General features: G+C 46.2%; 1 non-coding gene across 1 annotated transcript; it reads right to left on the bottom strand.

The window, feature by feature from the left end:
- Positions 1–14,900: 14,900 nt before the first annotated feature.
- Positions 14,901–15,038, bottom strand: LOC114814126. The gene has a single exon (XR_003761863.1). It is a non-coding gene; the product is annotated as a small nucleolar RNA SNORA7 (small nucleolar RNA).
- Positions 15,039–18,681: the final 3,643 nt, after the last annotated feature.

The raw sequence follows: 18,681 nt of genomic DNA, 5'->3' as shown, positions 1-18,681 counted from the left end.
AGACAGTACCAGTGAGCTAATGGACGATCTGAACTGCTCTCCTCCGTGGCATAGTAGCACAGACGTCAAAAAGCTCTGGGCTGAATTAGGAGTCCAGCCAGCGATATGTTTCCCACCATTCATCGCCCTGCTCTTTCCACCCAGAACGCACAGACTGGAATTTCGTATCCATCTGAATCCGAACTATTTGGGGCAGGGATCTGGTCTGTTTTTGTTTTTTATAAAGTGCAGAATGCACATTTGGGACCATAAATAATAAATGGCAATAGTAATGATAAGTGCTATAGTTATTATGCAACCTAAAAGGATATTTCTGTCACAGGGAAGATTGCGGTCACGGCAGAAACGTGCCACTGGAAATGTTTCAACCTCTGAACCTCGAGATTGACTTTCACTGAATTAGCCTAGAGTTTAAGCAGGATGTAGAGGGGCTAAAATGGGCCTCGGTTTGAGGTCTTAAACATCCAGGTCGGTGCTTATTTTTTACTCTGATTTTTTTTTAATTAGACATGTATATGCATTTACTATGTACGGGCCAAGTGCTGGAGTAGATACAGAGTTATCAGGTTGATCGCCACCCCTGTCTCACATGAGGCCGAAGATCTATAATAAAAATAATGATAAGAAGAAGAAGAATATTTGTTTAGCTTCTAGTAAGTACCAAGCATTGTACTAAGCACTGGGTAGTGTGGTCTAGTGGATAGAGCATGGGTCTGGAAGGCAGAAGGACCTGGGTTCTAATCCCTGGTCTGCCCCTTGTCTGCTGCCTAACCTTTGGCAAGTCACTTCACTTTTCTGGGCCTCAGTTACCTCATCTGTAAAATGGGGAGTAACAGTGTGAACCCCATGTGGGACAGGGACCGTGTCCAACCTGATGAACTCGTATCTGCCCCAGCGCTTGGAAAAGTGCATAGTAAATGCTTAACAATTACCATAGTCATTATTTTTAATTACAATTATTGTTAGGGTACAAGATAAACAGGTCAGAAATAATAATAATGTTGGTATCTGTTAAGCGCTTGCTATGTGCAGAGCACCGTTCTAAGCGCTGGGTTAGACACAGGGGAATCAGGTTGTCCCACGTGGGGCTCACGGTCTTCACCCCCATTTTCCAGATGAGGTCACTGAGGCGCAGAGAAGCGAAGTGACTTGCCCACAGTCACACAGCTGACCAGTGGCAGAGGCGGGATTCGAACCCTGGACCTCTGACTCCAAAGCCCGGGCTCTTTCCACCGAGCCACGCGGTTTCCCTATCCCTTCTGGGGCTCACAGACTAAGTAGGAGGAAGGACCAACATTGAATCCTTATTTTCTGTTGTACTCTCCAAAGCACTTAGTACAGTGTTCTGCGTAGAGTAAGCACTCAGTAAATAAAACTGATGGATTCTACAGATGAGGAAAGTGAAGTCTTGAGAGATGTAAGTGATTTCTCGCAGTCACACAGCAGGCCAGTGATATTCCCGGTTCTCCTGACTCCCAAATCCTCTGCTTTTCCTATTAGGCCTTGCTCTGAGAGGGATAAAGTTCTCTAGTAAAAATCCTCATCTATCAGGGGAGAAGCAGCGTGGCTCAGTGGAAAGAGCCCGGGCCTGGGAGTCAGAGGTCATGGGTTCGAATCCCGGCTCTGCCACCGGTCAGCTGTGTGACTGTGGGCAAGGCACTTCACTTCTCTGGGCCTCAGTTCCCTCATCTGGAAAATGGGGATGACGCCTGTGAGCCCCACGTGGGACAACCTGATTCCCCTGTACCTACCCCGGCGCTTAGAACAGTGCTCTGCACATAGTAAGCGCTTAACAGATACCAACATTATCAACCTTAAGCCCAACTCAATTGTCTTATCTCTGTCTCTAACCTGGCCACGTAGACCGTGAGCTTGTTCTCCAGACTGCAGGCTGGTTGTGGGCAAGAAATGTACCTAAGCGGCGTGGCTCAGTAAAAAGAGCCCGGGCTTGGGGGTCAGGGGTCATGGGTTCGAATCCCGGCTCTGCACCTGTCAGCTGTGTGACTGTGGGCGAGTCGCTTCACTTCTCTGGGCCTCAGTTCCCTCATCTGGAAAATGGGGATTAAGACTGTGAGCCCCACGTGGGACGACCTGTATCTGTATCTACCTGTACCCCGTATCTACCCCGGCACTTAGAACGGGGATCTGCACGTAGTAAGCGCTTAAATACCGACATTATTATCACCTACCAACTCTTCTGTATCGTATTCTCCCACGCGTTTAGTAGAGTGCTGTGCACACAGTAGAGGAGTAGCGCTATGATCTGGTGAACGGAGCAGGAGCCGGGAGTCAGATTCCAATCCCAGCTCTGTCATTGTCTGCTGTGTGACCGAGGGCAAGTCTCTCAACTTCTCTGAGCCTCAGTTACCTCATGAGAAGCAGCGTGGCTCAGTGGAAAGAGCCCGGGCTTGGGAGTCAGGGGTCATGGGTTCGAATCCCGGCTCTGCCACCTGTCAGCTGTGTGACTGTGGGCGAGTCACTTCACTTCTCTGGGCCTCAGTTCCCTCATCTGGAAAATGGGGATTAAGACTGTGAGCCTCATGTGGAACAACCTGATTGCCCTGTACACCCCAGCGCTTAGAACAGTGCTCTGCACATAGTAAGCGCTTAACAGATACCAACATTATTATTACCTCATCTGTAAAATGGGGATTAAGATCATGAGCCCCATGTGGGATGTGGACAATGTCCAATCTGATGAGCTTGTATCTACCCCAGGGTTTAGAACAGTGCCTGACACATAGTAAGCACTGAACAAATACGTGGTTCAGTGGAAAGAGCACGGGCCTTGGGGTCAGAGGTCATGGGTTCGAATCCCGGCTCTGCCACTTGTCAGCTGTGTGACTGTGGGCGAGTCACTTCACTTCTCTGTGCCTCAGTTCCCTCATCTGGAAAATGGGGATTAAGACGGCGAGCCCCACGTGGGACGACCCGGTTCCCCTGTGTCTACCCCAGCGCTGAGAACAGTGCTCTGCACGTGGTAAGCGCTTAACAGATACCAACATTATTAAATACCATTAAAAAAAACCCCAAACAGCATAACAGAGTGGAAAGAATGAGCCTGGGAGTCAGAGGACCTGGGTTCCAATCCCAGCTCTGCCACATCCACTGTGTGACTTAGGGCAAGTCATTTAACTTCTGTTTGGCATCACTTACCTCATCTGTAAAGCGGGGATTTAGGCAGTGAACCCTATGTGAGACAGATCACCTGTATCTACCCCAACACTTAGTACAGTGTCTGGCAAATACCATAAAAAACCACCATTGATAGATGCAGACAGTCTTCAGTATGAAGCAGTCCAGTTTTTCCCCTTTGCTGGTATTCATTCACTCGTTCGATAGAATTAAGCACTTACTGTGTGCAGAACACTATACCAAGCACATGGGAAAGTACAGTACAACAATAAACGGTGACATTCCCCGCCCACAGTGAGCTCGCAGTCTAGAGGAGGGGAGACAGACACCAGTACCAAATAAATACAATTGCAGACGTATACCTAAGTGCTGTGAGGCTCGGACGGTGGCAGGGGAGGGAAGAAGAAAAGGAGCGAGTCAGGGCGATGCAGAAGGGAGTGGGAGATGAGGAGAAGTGGGACTTAATCTGGGAAGGCCTCTTGGAGGAGCTGTGCCTTCAATGAAACTTTGAAGGTGGGCAGAGCGATCGTCCGGTGTCCGGTATCACCGCTGCCGTCCGTCTTGGCCGTGGAGACAGGATTGTGTATCAGGGCACAAGGATTTTTTTCCCGGGGGGGGGGGGGGGTGGTTGTCTAACTCCCCTTCCGGAGAGTTTCGGTGGCAGAGTTCACGGCAAGAGCATCCTCAGAGGTACAGGTTGCAGTGGGGGAGAGTACGTGCATTACTTCACTGTACAGATCACCTGTAAACGAGAGCAAGCTGACACGACGGTGCTCGCTCAGAAAACAACTTCGTAACTGTGTAAAGGTCTCAAAAGACTCAGCGATCCAGTGTTTCTTATGGAATTCCAGCGAGTAAAACGCTTTTTGCAGTTTCTCGAAGGACCCTATTACTTTCACATCTCTCTCCCCTCCAAGCAAAAGCGAAATGATTTTTAAATGCAGCTTTCTGTCGCTATCTATTTTAGATAACAGTCCCCCGGTGTTTAAGTCCTTCCTTGTTTTTCTAAGCAGGGATTTGGCGAGCAGAGAATCACAAGGCTTCTTAGACTGCCCCACAATGAGTCTGAGAAACATTCCATCATCTCTCCAACCAGTTTAAACATGACTTCGAGTAGATATTTTTCAGCTTTAAAATATTTTTGAAAGCTTTCGCTGTTTTTAATGCAAGTCTAAGAGCTCAAAAGTAACCGTTCTTCCTCCTCTCGAATTTGTGCTGTTACATTTTGATTTTTTTTTTTTTTCCTGGTGCTTTCTTTTTTTAAGGGGACTGCAAGCCAATGTGGCTTGGGCTCTGTTTACTTCAGTTCTGTCATAATAAATAAGCTTCTTTGCTGATTGTCATCCCAGCTCCGGAGTGTTATTCATTGGTGCAGAAGGATTGTCGGATCATGCCAAAACAATGGCCGTGATGTTCTTTTAATAGCCTGAGAGCTATTGTTTAAGACTTCAGGGTCCTTAGAGTATCATCCAGTTCTGGATCTCAAAGCACTTTGCTAGCAGTTCGCTCTCATCCTCCTGGGTAAGGAGGATGATATTTCCATCCACCTGGCGGAGGTGAGGTGCAGAGAGAGCTTGGGTGTCAGCTGGTCGATCAGTGGTATTTACTGAGCGCTTTCGGTGTGCAGAGCCCTGTACTAAGTGCTTGGGAGAGTACGGTATTACAGAGACACATTTCCTGTTCACGAGAAGCTTACAGTTTAAAGGGGGAGAGAAACATGGAAATCAAGGATGGATATCACATGAGTGCATGGAACTGAGGGTGGAGTGAATATCAAGCATCTAAAGGCTGCCTCAAATTCACAGGGCAGAATTAGGAATCTAAAGCAGTGTGGCCTAGTGGATAAAACAAAAATCTAAAGGACCTAGCTTCTGTTCCCGGCTCTGTTACTTGTCTGCTGTGTGAACTTGGGCAAATCACTTTTCTGTGCCTTAGTTACCTCATCTCTAAAATGGGGGTGAAGACTGTGAGCCCCATGTGGGACGTGGACCGTGTCCAACCTGATCAGCTCACATCTACCCCGGCGCTTACAAAGTGCCTGGCACATAGTAAGGGCTTAACAAATACCAAAAAAATAACAAGAAAACAAAACGGCACCCTGCTCTGCTCCTTAGTCTGAAGAAAACTTTCCACCCAACAACCTTTGGCTAGATCAAATCAGGGACCCAAAAAGCATGGCTACAGTCCTCGAAGACATCCTAAAACGTTAAAAAAAACAATCCATAGTTTCGGCCCAAGATCTGTGGGTTGTTTTTGTTTTTAATAAAGCTTCAACTTCTCGCCTTGTAAGATGCAAATCATCTTAAAGTGGAATAGGGAGAAAAACATGTGGGAGGAAGGAATCCAGTGAGAATGCTGAAATATAATCCAAGGCATGTTCTCCTCCAAAATGCTCTCAAGGGGTTAATCCTCCCCCACTGCATATGATATGACAACAAGCCCTTGGCAGTCTTCCCCATTCTTTATATAACACTTCCAAGCGCTGAAGCTTGTATCCTCCTAGTAATGCTTTTAATTTGTGTTCTGCTGGGGAGAGGCCAAGATTTAATCGAAATCATTAGAATGTCTTTGCTTGAAGTAGCTGAGAGCTAGCAGTGAGGCTGGTGGAGGAGGTTACTTTGGAATAATTAAAAGAAATACATAAGGTCGTCATTGGTGCCTGAGTTATTCCAGACACCAGGCCTGGGAATAAAAAGGTTGAATTTAATGGCAGAGATTCTTAACTGAAATGGAATTCTTGCCCAGAAACTTTTCTGTGAAAACCCATGTTGTCTCTCTTCCCACACACCTAATAAAAGGGAACTGAGCTTCCATCTTTAAAGGAAGGTTGAGGAGCAACGTAAGCTTTTCATCGGCCAGGGCAACCTGACTTCCTGCCGGCTCTCTGGGTGGCCCGAGAGGAATTAGTCACCCACCCGCTCTCCTCCTCGGAGCTTCTCTAACTGAAAGAAGAGGAGAGGGAGAAAATCCTTGCCTCTCGGGGGTGTGATGGGAACTATTGTTTAGGGCCTTCCAGGAGGGTCTGGCTTGCCAGACGTGATCATGTTGGTGAAAAGCAGTGAGCACCAACAACCCGCTGGGGCCGGGGGTGGTTCCGGTTATGATAAAGCAGGGTTCAAAAAGGGCACCATTCTGAAAGCACCAAGGTCCAGTCAGGGCTCTGAGCCATCTGATCGGGTTGTCCAAAGCAGCCCATGCCCCTTTTAGGTGGGATTTTTTTCCCCTATTCCTGCTTGTCTTTCTTTGCTTGCTAATCGAAACTTCCCTTGGTTATGCTCCTTAATGGTAATAATAATAGTAATAATAATAATGATAATGGTACTTGTTAAATGCTTACTATATGTCAAGCACTGTCCTAAGCGCTGCAAAAGATGCAAGTTAATCATGTTGATTATAGCCCCTGTCCCACATGGGGTTTACACTCTTAATCCCCATTTTATGAATGAGGTAACTGAGGCACAGAGAAGTTAAGTGACTTGTCTAAGGTCACACCGATATGTGGCAGAGCCAGGATTAGAACCTGGTTCCTTCTGACTCCCAGACCCAGGCTCTATCCACTAAGCCACACACTGGCTCCAGTGCTCTTCACCATCTCTCCCCAGATTATTTAACAGCTCTCTTTGCCTTCTCCTTCTTATCTTTCACTTTCTTTTCCACCCCATCCACCCCAGATATCTGCTTCCTATACCTTGTCCATGCTGCTCTCCCTGTCTGAAGCTCCGTGCTCTTCAGATCCTCCAGACCACCGCTTTCCCCACCTTTAAAGATCAACTAAAAATACCCACATCCTCTAGTAAGCTTTGTTTGGTTAATTCCCCCCGCCATGTTGTGTCAGCATAACAACATGGCATAATGGAAAGAGCACGGGCTTGGGAATCAGAGGACCTGCATTTTAAGTCTGGCTCTGTCGCGTACTGCTGTGTGACCTCGGGCCAGACACTTCCCTTCTCTGGGCCTCAGTTTCTTCATCTGTAAAATGAGTATTCAATACTTGTTCTCCTCATCAGACTGTGAACTCCATGTGGGAGAGGGACTGTACCTGACCTGATTAACTTGTATCCACCTCAATCCTTAGTGCAGGGCTTGGCACAGTGTAAGTGTTTAACAAATACCATGGCAGCCACCCTAAGTGCTTATTAATTTTTCCCCATCCTCACCCTTCTATACATATGCTTATACATTCCATGATATATTCATTCATTCATTATGTACTTGTATTTTCAATGATTTATTCAGCTATTTCATCCCAAATGTACTCATGCTATTGGAACCCGTTAAGCTCTGATCTGGTGGAAAAAGCCAGAGGCTGGGAATCAAGGCACCTAAGTTAAAATTCCTGTTCCACCAGGAAGGGAACGCCTGCTGAAATCTCTTCCATCAAGGATGAAGGTCTCTCTCTGAAGAAGCCTCTGGCTTGTTCCATGAAGTGTATCAGCCTGAAAAGTTAGCCTGTTCTGGGAGATGGAATCTGGAGAAGATGTAGAATTGTCTGCTGATTCGAACACGGCGTCTTTAGAACGTCAGGGTAAACAGCGAAGGGGGAAACAGGAATTACTTGACCTGCCAGAATAGAAGAGCTGGTAGTGTGGCAAGGAACGGGGTCTGCAGTGTCTTGACTTTGACTTAAGATACTTCACGATCCTAGGAAATGGCAGAGGAGCATCGAGCATTATTCCTGCCCCTCGTAAATCATCTGTGACAAGCACCTGGTTCCATCCTGCTCTCCCCCTCGAGATTGTAAGCTCATCGTAGGCGGGGGATGTGTCTACCAACTCCATTGTATTGTACTCTCCCAAGCGCTTAGTACGGTGCTCTGCACACAAGTGCTCGGTAAATACGGTGACTGATCTATTGTACCCCCACACTGCGGCAGTTGAAGATGAAACCGGAGGCCTTCTGAACTGGGAGGAATTTGGATTTGGGATGGTTGTGGTGATGGCTGTGGTGACCGTTGGACTCTGAACAGTCCTGCCAGGGGCTTGAGGAGCGTGAAACTGCTCCTTCAGCCATTCTTGTCCTTCCTAGATTATTCTATTTGTCGTTTATATAACTTTCTTTGCCTGAACCCGCCAACCTTCCCTCGCTACTCTTAGCTTGTGATCTTCTTGAGGACCAGAGACATTCCCATCTAATTTCCATCTGTTGTTTTTCCCAGCACCAGGTCCGGGGCTTCGAACAAATAAAGCACTTAATAAATACTAATATATGATACTAATATATGACCACTGAAAAAATAGTCGGCTCAGGTGGGCAGTGAAAATCGTAGCAGCTCCCGAAACAACTCATCTGCTGAATGCACCGTGCTTTAGGGCTCTTTGGTAGGACGCCATATGCTGTGGTCATTTTGGCTGGCAGCGGATAATCTGTGCAGAAAGATTTTGGGTGCATTCTGCAGTGGGTGATGCTGATGATAACGATCATGGTATTTGTTAAGTGCTTACTATGTACCAAGAAACTGTTCTAAGCACTGGGGTAGATACAAGCTAATCAGGTTGGACACCATCCCTGTCCCACATGGAGCTCAAAACATTCATCATCATTTTACAGATGAGGGAACTGAGGCCCAGAGAAGTGAAGTGACTGGCCCAAGGTCACACAGCCAACAGTAATAATAATCATAACTGTGGTATTTGTTAAGTGCTGACTTTGTGCCATACCACAAAGTCAGTGCTGGAGTGAATACAAGCAAATCTAGTTGGACACAGTCGCTGTCCCACAATCTCAATCCCCACTTTACAGATGAGGTTACTGAGGCCCAGAAAAGTGAAGTAACTCGCCCCAAATCACATAGCAGACAAGTGGCAGAGCCGGCATTAGAACCCACGTCCTTCTGACTCCCAGGCCCGTGTTCTACCATTAGGTTACGCTGCTTCTAAGTAGAAGAGAGAACAGGTTCTGAATCCCCATTTTGCAGCTGAGGGAACTGAGGCAGAGAGAAGTTATGACACTTGCGCAAGGTCACACAGCAAGGCCATGACAGAGTCTGGATTAGAACCCAGGTCCTCTGACTCCCAGGCCTGGGTGCTTTCTACTTGGCCACTCTGCTTCCAAGCTGAGCTAAGCACTGGGACCGAAACAAGAAAATCAGGTTGGATGCACTCCCTGTCCCACATGGGGCTCACAGACTAGAGGAGAATCCCAATTTTACAGAGAAGGAAACTGAAACCCAGAAAAAACGTGACTTGCCCAAGGTCACACAGCAGGCAAGTGGAGGAGCTGGGGTTAGAACCCCAGTCCTCTGACTCCCAGGCCCACGTTCTTTCCATTAGACCACAGTGGGAGAAAGGAGAAAGTCGGGAATCACCACCCAGAATTCACCCACCGGATGGAGAGGAATTCTACTGTACTGTACAAGAGACCAAGAATGACTCTCTCCAGGGGAGGCCATTAAATAACCTCAGGCGATTAGAAAAGAAAATGCTAATTTCCAACCTCATCCTCTCTCAAGTTACGCTTGCAAAGGGTGGCATCGAGTCGCCGATGCAGTAAACAGGCAAGCGCAGGAATTAGTGTGAGAAACTAGCTTTCCTTGAATTACGGGAATTGCAGTGTCGAAATTTGAATACAGGCTCTCACAGCAGACTGGACTCGCATAAAGACCAAACAGAGAAAGTTGCCTGATTTAGGGGACTGGAACTGAACTTTTGACCCGAGAATATAAGGCGGTTTGGTTTCCAGGAGAATTAGTTTAGCTCGGCTAATGGGTGCCAATAAGGCCCGAAAGCTGTGTGTCGGGGACATAATCTTTTAATTAACCACCGAGTGAAAAGTAGTTTGGGAAGCGCAATAAGTCAGATTCAGGTCGCATCAAGAAGAATAATATGTGGGCTTTGGGGAAATTTCCATACTAGCGAAATGTACATTGAAAAAAGGAAGTCCCCCAAGATCTATTACGAAGCTTCTAGAAACTGGATGTAACTTGGCTTCTTCCAAAGCCTGTGAAAGGAATAGATCGCAACAGTGAGAAAGTATTTTCTGACCACGCAGTACCAAAGCTACCAGGTCCTTTCTCACTTTCCTGGAATTCTAGCTCGGCCAATTCTCCGGATTCATCATTTCCTCGTTGCCCAGTGGCCTGCTCAGTGCCATAAGGCGAAAAGTTTGGAGCCGCGGCCGGGCAATGATAGACGTTACGCACTCTATTCCGAATATTTTTCAGTGCCCGGGATCAAATCCTCTGCGGACAGGGCTCCGGCAGTTGAGGCTGCAGGTTTGCGTTGCACAGCTTCCTTCGGACAGAAGAGGCCCGTCTGGCCAGAGGATGAACTTGGTAACAACTGCGGCCCAGGTGTTTCGCCCTCCGTTTACTAGAAGTCAGCAGTAGCCAGATTTGAGGAGGGATTAAGCGCATATGTTTCACAGAAAGAGGAAAAGCGGATGCCTGGCCCACCCACCGTGACTATCTGGAGTTGTTCTCCGTTTCTTATGCTCGCCGGGTTGTGGATAGAGCACAGGCTGGGAGTCGGAAGGACCTGGGTTCCAATCCCGGCTCCGCCACTTCTCTGCTGAGTGACCTTGGGCAAATCCCTTAACTTCTCTAGGCCTCAGTTCCCTCATCTGTAAAACAGGGATTAAGACCGTGAGTCCCAAGTGGGACAGGGACGGTGTCCAACTTGAGTAACCTGTATTGACCCCAGTGCTGAGAACAGTGCTCGACTCAAAGTAAGCACTTAAATACCCTCATCATCGTCATATGATTATTCTCCGCGGTGCAGATTACAGAGCTGTTAAACCGAGGCATAGCCACGCTGCATCCTGGACCGGACAGTGCTGGGCATGCAAGAAGCCCTCAGGACAGTACTGTGCTCATGCTCAATTACTGCTCAAAGGAGGTGCTCGGTGACAGTGCTCTGTTCACCGTAGGTGCTCAGTTACAGTGCTCAGATCATAGAAGGCACTCAGATATAGTGCTCTGCTCAGGGTAGGTGCTCTACTCAAGGTAGGTACTCAGGCACCGTACTAAACCCTGGCCTAGACATGCGGAAATTGGGTTAGACAATCTAACAGGTACTCAGTTAATGAAATGTACATCGCCTTAATTCTATTTATTCGCTACTGTTTTAATGAGATGTCCATCCCCTCGATTCTATTTATCGCTACTGTTCTCGTCTGTCCGTCTCCCCCGATCAGACCGTGAGCCCGTCAAAGGGCAGGGGCTGTCTCTATCTGTTACCGATTTGTCCATTCCAAGCGCTTAGTACAGTGCTCTGCACATAGTAAGCGCCCACTAAATACTATTGAATGAATGAATGAAATCTCCTTCGAGGAGATGCTCAGCGACAGCGCTCTGCTCAGAATAGGTGCTCAGTTACAGCGCTCAGCTCACGGTAGGCCCTCAGGCACAGTGCTCCGATCACAGTAGGTGCCCAGGCAGAGCGCTCTGCTCACGGTATGCTCTCAGTGTAGAGCACTAAGAATGCAGGCTTGATAAATGCAGGTGGTGATGATGATGATGGATCTTAGTATCAGCACTTCTGGATGGAAAGGAAATAAGCAAGGATGATGCGTTCGTTTTTGCTCTTCCCCCCAGCAGCAGGGTGTCTACAGGCATTAGATCTTTCTGTAATAAATGAGAAACCAGGTAAATTTCTTAAACCAGCAAATCAGTGTATGAAAAATGGAGACAGGGGCTATATTCTTTTATGAGGCCAAGCAGTTCAAAGAGACCGGGCCACAGATTATGGATAGGGAAATAAAAGCTAACTGAGAAAGCAAAATTTACCCCAGGCCTTAACCGGGAGAGAAAAGGAATGAAAACTGACTGCCCCAGGTCAACGGTTTATCCCAGGGGACGATATGGTCTCATTTTGAGAAGCAGTATGGCACAGTGCGTAGAGCACAGGCCTGGGAATCTCAGCTCCACTGTGTGACCGTGGGTAAATCATTTCACTTCTATGTGCCTCAGTTCCCTCATCTGTAAAATGGGGATGAAGACCGTGAGCCCCATGTGAGACAGGGACTGTATCTAACACAATCACCTTATGTCTGTGCCAGGATTTAGTACAGGGCCAGGCACGTAGCAAATGGTAAACAAATACCACAGTTATTATTATTATAATTATTATCATTATTATTAACTCAATAATTCACTACCCCCCCCACTCTAATAATAATAATAATAATGTTGGTATTTGTTAAGCGCTTACTATGTGCCGAGCACTGTTCTAAGCGCTGGGGCAGACATAGGGGAATCAGGTTGTCCCACGTGGGGCTCACAGTCTTCATCCCCATTTTACAGATGAGGGAACTGAGGCACGGAGAAGTTAAGTGACTTGCCCACAGTCACACAGCCGACAAGTGGCAGAGCTGGGATTCGAACTCATGAGCCCGGACTCCAAAGCCCGTGCTCTTTCCACTGAGCCACGCTCTACATACTCCAACTGTAATAGGAACCATTTGTTTTGAATATCTTGGGAAATTACGTGGCCTAGTGGAAAGAGCATAGCCCTGAGCTCATCCAGCTCATCCACTGGCCTGCTGTGTGGCCTGGGGAAAGTGATATAAACTGTGCCTCGGTCTCCTTTTCTCTAAAATGGGAGTAATAACTACTGCCTCGTGGAAGTATTGTGAGAACAGAACAAAATAAATAATCAATCCATGTAAAAAGGGCTTTAGAAAAAGTAAAAACCCCTCTACAGAGTCAAGAGAGTACAACTTTTTAAGGTTCTCGGGTTTATTTCAAATCTCTCTTTCTGCATCCGTCGCTTTTGTTTTATGTTGCCTGTTCCAATTTGTCCTTCCACATCCCCATTCCTCATAAAGGACGGGACCACGACCGGCTCTCCCTCTGCCATCATTTCCGGTACCTAGTGCTCTGTGGGAATTCGATCGCCGAGGGCCGGGAACGTGTTTACAGACTCTATTGCATTGTACTCTCCCAAGTGCTTAGTTCAGCGCTCCTCGCATAGTAAGCGCTCAAAAAATACCAACGATCGATTGAGGGCTCAGCAGGTGGACAGTGCCTGACACGACCTGACACAGTCACTGCTGGCTTTGATCCCCAAGGCACGTTTTGTGGCTTAGAATCAGAAACCCCAGATGCCACCCCAATATCAAAGACCCTCAGAGACCCAGTGAGAGCTCCTTGCTATTCCCACCCAGTGGTCCTGCACTTTCAGCAGTTAACAATTGGGCCATTTTCCCTCCTCCGGTGGTTACCCGATTCTGTTCTTGCCAAAATTGAAAAGGCTAAATTGCATTCACTTACTTAAAAACAGGCCTGCTGTCAACTAAGACGTGTATTTAATTGTTCTCCCTGTACATTGTCGGGCTGGAGCGGTTTCAAACAGTCCACCAATCACAAGCAGAAAAAAAAAATCATTAGAAAATCAATTTTTGCTTAATTGAAGATCCTTCTTCCAAATGGGAATGAAGTGAGATTTATAACCTCAGTTTCACTGACTGTATAATGATGGTACTTTAGCTTGTCAAGGTTTCCATTTGGTAGACGTGGCGTGTAGACAGTGTCTTACTGCAGCTTCGCTGCATTTATAGCCAGATCTAACTGGACCTGGGGAGATGAGGAAGGTCTGTAACTTGGACAGTGAATCCTACCCAGAGAAATGCTAGGAGCCCGGGGAAGGCCGACGAGAAATTGTTCCGAGACACACGACCACGATGACGAATCAAGCTGGGCGACTCAATCGCTTTCCTCTTCACTGAGGCAATTAACCCTCTCAGAGCCACAGTCTCCCTAGGGCCCGACACATTCCTATGTGGGATCTGAAGCACATTTTCAATTGGAGATAAATGAATAGGAACTGCTCTCCGAACGAGAAGCGGCGTGGCCAAGTGGAAAGAGGATGAGTGAGAGAGACGGGGGACCGGGGCTCGAATCCTGGCTCTATCCTGGCCTGCTGTGTGACCTTGGACAAATCACTCAATTTCTCTGTGGCATGACCAAGTGGATGAAGCACAGGCCTGGGAGTCTGAAGGACACAGCTCTAATTCCAGCTCCAGTACTTGTCTGCTGTGTGAGCCTGGGCAAGTCACTTCACTTCTCTGTGTCTCAGTTACCTCAGCTGTAAAATGGGGATAAGACTGTAATCCCCATGTGGGACAGGGACTTTGTCCAACCTGATTAGTTTATATCTACCGCAGCTCTTAGAACAGTGTTTGACAAATAGCACTTCCTAATATCATTATCATCATCATCATCATTCATTTCCTCCTCCTTGAAATGAGGATGAAATACCTCTTCTCCCTTTGACTGTGAGCTCCTTGTCTAAATCCAGCCTGATAATCTGATATCTAACCATGATGCTTGACGTTATGGGCAGAGGATGTGACTGTTTATTGCTATATTGTAGTCGCCCAGGAGTGCTCTGCACATAAGTAAATGCTCTACAATTACTACTGAATGATTGAATTAAATGAATTGAAAGTGTAATCCACGTAACAAATACTACAATGATTATTAATATGCATCAGGCTCTTCCTGGAGATTCATTTGGTATCTTGTGTTGTCATCCGTAATATTCCACACCAAATTAGTAATTGTAAAGAATTTGGAAAGAAATGGGAGTGGAAATGCTCAGCTATAATGTCTCATACGGTCGACTCATTTCCGACCCATAGCGACTCCATGGACACGTCTCTCCCAGAACACCCCGCTGTCCGTCTGCAATCATTGTGGTAGTGAATCCACAGAGGTTTCTTGAAAAAAATATGACGGGTTTTACCATTGCCTTCTTCCATGTGGTAAACTTGAGTCTTCTCTCTCGATTCTCGCCCATGACGCTGCTGCCCAGCACGGGTGAGTTTTGACTTGTAGCAGATGGCCTTCCACTCGCTAGCCACTGCCCAAGCTAGGAATGGAACGGACAGGCCTCTGCTTGACTCTCCCTCTCATAGCCGAGACTGGTAGAGGACTGGAAACTCTCCAGGTGTGACCCCGAGAGGTTCAGTTATAATGACATGAAGGGTATTCAGTGGCAACAGTTTGAGCTGATTAAAAAGGTCAAATAAGACAACTTCCTAGAATCGAGGCTTTCTACAGTTTCTTAGTCAGTGCTGGACTCCAAACTGCTGTTGGTTAGTGCAGCTGCGTCACTGGGAGCTGACCTGCACGTAGTGAATATTTGCAATTGCTAAGATTGCTCTTTTGCTATTTGGGTCCCCTAAATTGTAACTACATCTGTAATGGAATATTTTAAAAATTTACCCCTGAAGAAGACGAAGAGACCCCCGTAAACAAATTCCCAAATGCCCCTGGACGTGGGGATTCACAAAGGGGAAAGTTACACCAAGATTTATGTCGAACAGATTGGGTCATTTTACTTTTTTTGAGCATCTGACATCCGATTTTCCCCGAAGTTCGGGGTAAGTGGGAAAAACTATCACACGGTAACTGGCAAGCAACTTACCCGTGTTCGATAAACATAAAAGTGATTAATTCAGAAGTTGCCTAATTAACTCAAAATCACATGAGCAATAACTGAGTAATTACACCTTTAATAATGCATTACACTTGTCAGGAATACTTTAGGCATTCAGCTTAGAATTTTTTAACAAGATAGCCTATAGCAAGTTACCGTAATTAGATAGCGGTACCGAAAACATTGACAGTTCCGAATTGATACCTTTTATTATGAAGTTAAATGTCAAACATCACTTCAGAGTGGATTAAAGGAATGATATTAGAGGTGTTAAGTTCATAATTCCTATTTACGTGGATTTCATGGAAGTACAAAAAAAAAATTACTAGCTAGACCCATCAATCACCTGTATAAATTTGGTTCAATTTAAATTATAGCCTGACAGACTGACTGCTCCTTGCCAAGGGAAAGGAAACTAGAGGTTGCGGGGAGGAGATGAGGACTGGGGAAGTTTCAGTAAGCAGAAGCAGTATGGCCTAGGGAAAAGAGCATGGACCTGGGAGCCTGAGGACCTGGATTCTAATCTCGGCTCGGCTGCTTGTCTGCTGTTTAACCTTGGACAAGTCACTTCACTTATCTGAGCTTCAGTTTCTTCAACTGTAAAATGGGGATTCAATACCTGTTCTCTCTCCTACTTAGACTGTGAGCCCCATGTGGGACAGGGTCTGTGTCTGACCTGATTATTCTGTATCTGCCACTGGGCTCAGCAAGCATCGTGATTACTGTTACAAGTCAAACAACCTGTGTGGGATTTGATGATTCAGTGGGGAGGGACGTAAGTAATAATAATAATAACAGTAATGGTATTTATTAAATAAGAGTGAGCTGAGAGTGAGGTACAAGTAGAACGTTGGTTTGGGAGGAACCAAGAAAGCAGGTTAGGAAGCATTCGGAGAACAGTCGATATGTAAGGTGCAGATACAGGATGGCAGCCTCCCGCCGTCTCCCCGACTGGCACAATTTCAAGTTTCTAGAACTAACCCCCGATCCTGCAATGAAGTTCAATTTAGGAAATTCACTGAAAAAATAATTCTCTCCCTTTCTCCTCTCTCATTGGTGTCCCAGAGAAGCAGAATGGCCTAGTAGATAAAGCAATGGCCTGGGAGTCAGAATGAATCGGGTTCTAATCTCAACTCTGTTACTTGTCTGCTGGGTGACTTTGGATAAGTCAGTTAAATTCTGTGTGCCTCAGTTTCCTCATCTGCATCATGTGGAGAAAGAGCCCCATGTGAAACAGGGACTGTATGCAACCCAAATACCTCCTATCTACCCCAGTGCTTAATACAGTCCCTGGTATGTGGTAAAAGCTGTTGATCCTCATACCATCACTGTGAGGTAGAGAGAGAGGGATTGTCCCCATTTCACAGAGGAGGAAACTGAGCCACAGAGAAGTTAAATGTCAAACCCAAAGTCTCATAGAGCTGGAACTAAACCCCAATTGCCTTGACTCTAAACTCCATATTCTTTCCACCAGGCAATACTGTATTCTGTATGAATTTCATGTGGGAAATGGCCACAACTGTTGGTAAAGCAGTCCTTGTTGGCAGCACTAATTCAATTAATTTTACTCTACCATACAGCTTTGCTTTTGGATGTGTTTTAAGAAGCATCAAAATGTTTGCAAAGTGGTACGCAAATTGTGTTTAAGCCAAGGGTCTCAACGTTTGTCCCAGAACAGGATAACGTTACTGGCTAAGGATACCAATACCGTGCCCAAGTAGATCAGATGGTTATTTTCGGGACTCTCTTAAAGGATTAACGTAGCCCCTCCCCGTTGCCTGAATTTCAGTAGAGCCATTATATCCGGGAACATTAAACTTATTTGTAAAAATTAAAACACATAGTTTTGCCGTGTAACTCTGAGTTAGTTGCATGGCAACTGGAATTAGCTTTACTTCTATGCATCTTAAATCTCAATAGGTGTTCTTTTAATAATTAAATGATATTTAACTTAACTTCTTCAAGGCAAATTAAATCCTTGAGCCACCTAGGGTGATTTCAGACTTACCAAATAAACTAAGCAAACAATGATTTGCATGTTAAATCCATGTTGGGCGATACAGGCTCCAATCCAGATTTAAGATACTACTGGCTTTGTAGTTCAACAGTTTCTGTCTCTTGCTAGGAGTGAGCTTAAGAGCCCAGTCCAGGAGTAATATAAGGGCCTAGTTCTTTCCAGAGGTTTGGAAATATGATCTCCGGGTCATATCTTCATCAGTCTGGACGGCTGCTTCTTTCTTTAAAACACTCAATTACCTTCACCCCTCCTGCCTTACCTTGCTGCTCTCCTATTACAGCCCAGCCCACGGGCTTCGCTCCTCTAATGCCCACCTCCTCACTCTACCTCAGTCTCATCTACCTCACTGCTGACCTCTTGTCCATGTCCCGCTTCTGGCCTGGAATACCTTCGCTCTTCATATCTATCAGAAGGTCATTCTCCTCACCTTCAAAGCCTTTACTGAAAGCACATCTCTTCCAAGAGGCCTTAACCGACTAGGCCCTCATTTCCTCTTCTCCCACTCCTTTCTGTGTCACCCTTGCGCTTGGATTTGTACCCTGTATTCACCCCTTCCTTATGTACATACTCATAATTCATCTATTTATTTATATTAATGTCTCTCTCACCCTCTAGACTGTAAGCTTGTGGGCAGGGAACTGGTCTACCAACTGTTATATTGTACTCTTCCAATCGCTTAGTACAGCGCTCTGCTTACGGTAAGCACTCAATAAACACAGTTTATTGAATGATATAAGCTATTTCCATCATTGACACTTCTTCTGAAGGATCGTCTCAGTCTATCGGATCCACTGGGGATTACCAATATTTGGTGATTTTCCTCCGTACCTTAGGAATCGAACCTTTAGGCCTGGGAACATTACATGGCACGTCTGCTGTGTGACCTTGGGCAAATCACTTAACTCATTTACCTCATCTGTAAAATGGGGATCAAGACTGTGAGCCCTATGTGGGACAGGGACTGTGTCCAACCTGATTAACTTGTACCTACCCCAGGGTTTAGAACAGTGTTTGGCAGCTAGTAGGCACTTAAGTACCATAATTATTATTATCTGCATGTGTTCCTAATGATGGCATAAATGTACTTGCTATTTATGGGACAGGAGTCATATTGAACCCGATTCTGGCCCCAAATTACAAGTTGGTCTGAAT

This window comes from Ornithorhynchus anatinus, chromosome 8 (genome assembly GCF_004115215.2).
Source record: "Ornithorhynchus anatinus isolate Pmale09 chromosome 8, mOrnAna1.pri.v4, whole genome shotgun sequence".
In the NCBI taxonomy this organism is placed as follows: domain Eukaryota; kingdom Metazoa; phylum Chordata; class Mammalia; order Monotremata; family Ornithorhynchidae; genus Ornithorhynchus; species Ornithorhynchus anatinus.
The sequence above is the reverse complement of the archived record's forward strand: the minus strand, read 5'-3'. Positions and strand labels throughout refer to the sequence as shown.